Source organism: Lygodium microphyllum, chromosome 16 (assembly GCF_053477565.2).
Source record: "Lygodium microphyllum isolate KBCC chromosome 16, Lygodium_microphyllum_v1.1.10, whole genome shotgun sequence".
NCBI lineage: Eukaryota > Viridiplantae > Streptophyta > Polypodiopsida > Schizaeales > Lygodiaceae > Lygodium > Lygodium microphyllum.
Genome location: NC_141150.1, coordinates 47,839,206 through 47,846,464, shown reverse-complemented (window position 1 = coordinate 47,846,464; position 7,259 = coordinate 47,839,206).

Below are 7,259 nucleotides of genomic sequence, written 5' to 3'. Positions count from 1 at the left end.
TTATGTACCTATGAGCAGGCTATTGAGTTTGCCATTAACATAAACAAATCCAAGTTGGTGAGTGTGTCTCAAGCTAACCTATTGAGCCTCCAATGGAAAGGCAACACTGTAGGGAGAGGCAACATATTTAGATATTTGGGAATACCCTTGGGTGTGGATATTCACAAGTCAAGTAGACCATCTTGGGTGCTCAACAAGGTTCAAGAGAAAGTAAATAGTTGGTCAACCACCAATTGGCCCCTGCATATTTGGCTCAAGATCCTCTCCACTTTTATATAACCAATGTTCACTTTCTATATGCCTTTCATTCACTAGGGAAACCAAGAGCAGAAACAATGGGATTCGATAATATGCATATTATTATGGGGGAAACAACGTAAGGTCAGGTACTCCGCCCTCATTGCTCTTGAAAAGATCAAGGCCCTTCCCCTAGAAGGGGGCCTAAGCATCCTAGACCCCTCATGAGAGGTTCATCCATTGAGAGCCAAGCTTCTGAGAGGGGATGCTACCTGGAAAATTTATTGTGGGCATGTATGCTAGCATACATGCTCAAAGCAAGAAACTGCAAGTTATGTAATACCTAGAGGCTACCAATTTCTGATTTGGTGTGCTTACATGCCCTAAGGTTAAATCCCATGGCTTCACTTTGGAATTGAAGAAGTCTAGGAAACTATTCTTGACATGACTGATGCTAATCACAATTCCACTAAAGTGGACTATGTAGACAAATTTTACTCATTTAGGAGATTTGACCCCCCTTGATATCCATGTTGGGGCACAAAGCCCTGCAATTGATCAAGAAAGGTTTGAATAAATTCAAGCATTTCAAGGTAGACTGCCCTAGTCAACCCAGCTCACCAGAGAATGGGTCCTTTCATGTTGCACTAACTTAAGGTGTCCATACCTAATAAATCCATATTCTCCTACCTGAAGATAGAGGGGAAGGATCTACTTAGCTCACTCAAATCGAGGGACATTAAGATGAAGTTGCTTAAGAATGTAAGTAGAGCCAACAACATGTTAGTTGAAGCATGGGGTATCATGCTCTCAGTAGATAAGATCATAGAATGTTTTGGGAACACATGGGCATTGCGATTCCCACTCAAGTACTCTCCCTTCTTTTGGAAGGGAATGATAGGTGCATTGTTCTATGTATTCAAGCTAAAAAGGAGGGGCATTTTCAATGGTCCTTGCTTCTGCAAATAGGGAAGATTCCATTCAACATGCTTTCTTAGATGACTGCCTCTTTGGTAAAAATTGGGTTCTGCTTTTTAATAACTTCCGGCCTCAGGTTAAAGATAGAGAAAAGGGTCTACATTTTTGGGTGCTAGGCTTTATTAATCCCTCAAATAAGCATAGCTACCTTACTGCTCAATCTGTCATGTTGGTGGTGCTATGCTCCATATGGATTACTAGAAATCCAGGCCTATGTCAGCTCTCTACTTGTATCCAAAGTTCATATTTATTGGGATCAAGTGGGTAATCTTAGCATCTTGGGTAGCTTTGATGTGGCCAAAATACTATCCTTTCTAAGGATGTAAGGTTTTGTAACAAGAAGTTATTCCCTTTATTATTAATACAAACCATTTTCTCATGTAAATTTTTTTGTTTATTTTAGAGACCACATTTACAATTTTTACATTTTACTTTTGTGTTATCCATTGTAAATATATCAACCTTGTCAAAAGTATACAGTCATAGAACATAGTAATCACACAATGATATGTCTACATACATATGCCAAATTTATATTGGGAGACTAAAGTTCTCAATAGCAACACCTTAAAACGTCAGAAGAAATAACATACCACATTAACAAAATAAGGGTTTAACATCATGTTAAGTCGTACTACCCTTCTTCTTGCAAGTGGAGGTGCTCCACAATTGCTAGCAATCTAAGATCTCAACATGTCCTATTGCTGTCTTGCTTCTAACACCTTGTCAAAGCAATAAAAAGCATCACAAGGGCAAGAGTGTTACAAATATTCTTTTTGGGAGCTTTTCTTGGATCTTCATATCCATAGATGCGAGTGTTGTTGCAACCTCATCACTATTCAAATCATTAATGGAAAGCACTTATTAGAGTTTGATCATAACTAAAAAATATTTTGTACTCATGTTTGTCATTGCACATGCTCAAAAGCACAACCACTTTCACTACAATTGTCTCCACCATTAATTTTCATGACTACTAGCTTATTTGAAGGGGTAGTCCTTTGACAATGGGATTTTGCTAGTCATTATCATCCACTTCATGGATTAAGCATGGGATACATAGGTGCCACCATGTTCAATTGATGTCCAAGTCAAAGACAACTTTTTAAAGCTAACATGTGCACTGGAGAATCAAGAAGGTAATGTAGAGAGGCGAAGGTCAAATTTTGTCACATTATACAGGATTTGTGAGCTCATGGAGATGAGTGTGACAAAAAGTTTCTTACACCACTCTAAGAAGATGTAAGTCTCTTACACCACTCTAAGAAGATGTGTGCCCCACCATGTAAGTGCTTTATGCAAGCTATGGCATGATTCACTTGTCCTCACCCTCATCAACCACCCGGGTTACTTTTTTATTTTACATGTTTTATACTCTCGTAACTTGAACGATAGCAAGTTAATATCCAAGTATAGGTATGTCTGATGGATCTCTTGTCTTGAACCCTATGCAAGTTGGTCATGGGCTTAGGAGAAAAACAAAAAGTCTTCTCACCTTAAGCTTAGAATGATAGGAATGTTTGCTAAAGTTATATAAGTGCATGATAGTAGTGATACTATTTACCTACAATTGTATTGCATTGGAGATATCAAATTCTATTCACCCATACTTGCAAATGCAATATCATTTTAGAAATTGAAAATTTAATCTCTTACTCTTAGATGCTAACCCAATGTAGTGGCACGTGCCCACGCGTGCACGCACACACAAACACGCGCACACACACAAGTATGTGTTAACATGCACATTGAATTGAACAATGGTAAGTTTCGATAGTGTATGTTTACCTAAATTAATGTTTTGTTGTTTCCTCAAGTAAGCATGCATGTGCACATATATTGACATCAAGGATTCCTTTATTAGTGGCTAATATTTGCCAATTGGCTAAATTTTTATATAACAGCTTTTGTTTTTTTGAAAGTTGAGTAGGTTGAGTTATAACTTTGAGATTTTCATTCACCCATATTTCTAAGATATATCAAGGTTGTAAAGGCTCTTTCTGAAAGGTGAGAAGCATTGAAGCTTGCACATGAGAGCTATGGCGGGAGAGCAAGAGCAAGAAAGAGTGAGACAAGAAATGGGAACTCCAACAGTCACAATGTGTGACCGGGCCTTTCTTTATTCAAACTGTCACTAAAAAAATAAAGAATAAAGTGACGGTGACGGGTGCCCACCACCTGTAGTGTGTGGTGCCGGTGGCTGTCAGTGTAGTAATATACGAGCGGCTAGGCGGGGGCACCTTTACTCGCAACAACCTCCCACTTAAAGGCGAATCTGCCCTAGTGAGGAGTGAAAAGAAAAAAGAAAAAAGACAATACAACATGTACACATGTACAATAGGATGAGGAAAGACGTCATCTCATCCCACGCCCATTAACCTCCTGAGGAAGGCAAAGCGCTCTGTAGAGAAGCTTTTCGTGAGTAGATCTGCATGATTCTGGTCAGTCGAGATCTTGACAAGGTCAACAGACTTGTCCTCAACGACCCCACGTATGAAGTGATACCTCACCTCAATGTGTTTCGTCTTCACATAGAAAACCGGATTCTTGGCTAACTAAATAGCACTCATAGAATCCGAATGTAGTGTAGGGATAGCATCAATACCAAGGTCAGCAACCAAATGACCCCAACCAAATGGCCTCCTTGCAAGCCTTAGTGGCTGCAACATACTCGGCCTCTGTAGTAGAAAGGGTCGTGCATTTTTGCACCCTGGACATCCAAGAAATAGCACCTCGAGCATAGGTGAATACATAGCCAGAAGTGGACTTCCTACTACCTGCATGTCCTGCATAATCAGAGTCAATGTACCCCATGACTCCTGTATCCTGGCTACCATAGCATATGCACATATCTGTAGTACCCTTCAGGTGCCTCATGATACCCTTCATGGCATCCCAATTCTTCTTGCCCAGGTGTAGCCATATAGCGTGCCTCAACACCAAAAACTGCAAAGGAAATATCTGGATGAGTGGCTCTCATGGCATACATAAGACTGCCAACTGTGGATGCATAGGGAATCTTGGCCATCTCGGCCCTTTGCTCATCAGTCTGCGGACAATCATCCTGTGATACCTTCACATAAGAAGGCAATGGACAGCCACCAATAGGCTTTATGTCCTGCATGCGGAAGCGCTCAAGGACTTTATGAATGTACTCCCTCTGTGACAAGTAGAGGAGTTCTTGATGCTTGTCGCGTCTAATGCTCATACCAAGTATGTGAGCGGCCTGTCCAGATCTTTCATCTGAATTTCATCTCAAATCTCTTCTTGAGCTGAGCCTTAAGAGCATCTAGCTCATCATGAGCTTTCCATGCTATCAGCATATCATCCACATAGAGTACCAAAATCAATAAAGAACCATCACGGGATTTCTTCATGCAAAGATACGGATCCATAGCATTCCTGCTGTAGCCCTATGACTGCATAAAGGCATCAAAATTGTGATACCACTCCCTAGGTGCCTGCTTCAAGCCATAAAGACTTTTCTTTAATTTTCACACTAGGTGCTCCTTGCCAGGTTTTGCAAAGCCCTTAGGCTGCTCCATATAAATCTCATCATGCAAGTCCCCATGTAAGAAATCTGTCTTGACATCCATCTGGTATGAATCCAAGTCAAGCTAAGCAACCAAAGCCAAGACTAAGCGCAGGGTGGTCATCTTAACCACACGAGAAAAGAGCTCATCAAATTCCACACCATGCTCCTTCTTAAAACCCTTTGCTACCAATCTAGCCTTGTATGCTGGCTTGGGGTACTTTTCAGCTTGTACACCCACTTGCATGGCAAAGCCTTCTTGTCCTTAGGCAAGGAAACCAAATCCCAAGTCTCATTCTTATGCAAGGAGTCTATCTCAGACTACATAGCCCTCTCCTTGGAGTGACTGTCACCCCTGCGCATAGCCTCATCATAAGTGAAAGGCTCTCTTGCATCTATTACCAAGACATAATGCATCGAGGACTGAAATCTATCAGGTGGACATCTGTCTCTAGCAGACTGTCTCACGGTAGGCTCTACTACCTGCCCCCAGCTGCCTATCCAACACCCTGACCATGAGCATTTGCTGCAGCTGTAGGCTGTCCAACTGGCTGTGTGGGAGCTCTCGGCTCCTCCTGAAATATGACCTTGCAGATCTCAACAACTCTCTCAAGCTGCCTATGCATCTTGTCTTCATGGAAGACTACATTATGACTGCAGATAATTTTCCACGTCTACAGATCCTAGAGACGGTAACCCATCTCGCCTGCATCCCCATAACCAAGGAAAATGCATTTGACACTCTTAGGATCCAGCTTACTTCTCTTGTCCCTGGGCACATGGCAAAATGTCTCACATCCAAAGACACAGAGATGCACATAAGAGGGAGGTTTTCCAGTCCATACCTCCCCTATAACCTGGAAATCCAAACCACTAGAAGGTGATCTGTTTATGATATGCACAATTGTACCAACTGCCTCAGCCCAAAAGCTCTGTGGTAGGCTTGCATGGCTAAGCATACTGTGTACACGCTCCTGGATGATTCTATTCATCCGCTCAGCCAAACCATTCTGGGGGGGAGTGTAGGGGGCATTCAACTGATGCTTAATACCCCTCTCATCACATAACTGCTCAAAAGCACGTGAGACATATTTACCCCCATTATCTGTCCTTAGGCATTTTAGCCTATACCCAGACTGGTTCTCAACCAATGCAAGCCATCTCTGAAACACAGCCAAAGATCGGATTTCAGCTGAATGGGATAAGCCCAAAATTTTCGTGAAAAATCATCTATGAAAGTAACAAAATACTTTGCACCACCCATAGACTGACAAGGCATGGGCCCACAGACATCCGAATGTACCAATGCCAAGGGCTCACTCATGAGTGGCCTACCAGACTTCTTATGCGTAGACCTAGTCTGCCTGTCATAAAGACAATGCTCACATGAATCAAAACGTGCATAATCAAGGGGTAGTAAGTACTGCAAACTAGAAAGCATTTTCATTCTCTTCAAAGACATATGGCCCAAACAGGCATGCCAAAGAGATATATGTGGGATAGAACCCATAGACAAAACATGATCAAGGGAAGAAGCAAATACAATCAAGGGATAGAGGCTGCCAGCCTTGGCACCTCTCGCAATCACAAGTCTGCCACGAGTGATCTTCCATGCAGAGTCTCCAAAAGATACATGATAACCTGCGTCATCAAGCTATCCAGCTGACATGAGACTGTGTGTCAAAGTAGGTATATGACGTACATCTTGCATAACAAAACTACTGCCAAAAGGAAACTGCATCCTAGCATCACCAACGCCCTCAATATCAAGAGACCTGTCATCACCCAAGCGCACAGAGCCTGAAATAGTACGGTATGAATGAAACCACTCTCGGGAAGGTGTCACATGAAAGGGCGCACCTGAGTCCAAGAACCAACACTATGCATACATAGAGTGTATCTCTATCATTTGCGAAGCACTAGAAGAAGCTGCAAGGATATAATCATCATCAATATCCTCAGGCTGGATGACATTGATCTCTTCAATTTTAACACTAGACTTTGCAGGCACTATGCTGTGATCAGAAGACTTATCCTGCACTTTGTCTTTCCCCTTATCTTTGCACCTTTCATTGTGCAGTTCATGGCATTGTGGCCCAATATGGCCCTTTTTTCCACAATGGTGACAAGTAACATCTGCATTTTTGCCATGGGATTTTCTACGTGACTTCTCACGAGACTTGGACCAAGATTTCTGAAAATCCCGTCCACAGCCATTGCCATTGCCATGCTTTCCATATCCATCATTCCTGCCTCTAACTGTCATAACATGCGCATGAGAGGCATCCAAATTCTTACGTTAACCTCTTCCTTGCAGAAGAGCACTCTCAACATCAAATAATTTCAAGGTAGCAGTAGAGGCACATAATGCAGTGCAGAATACATCCCATGACTCATTAAGAGTACCAAGCAAGAAAAGAGGAGTGACATCCTCTGCAAAAGTGATGTCCCCTGCGAATTCAAGTTCTTGAGTATAGCATGGAACTAGCTCAAGTGAGCAGACATAGTCACA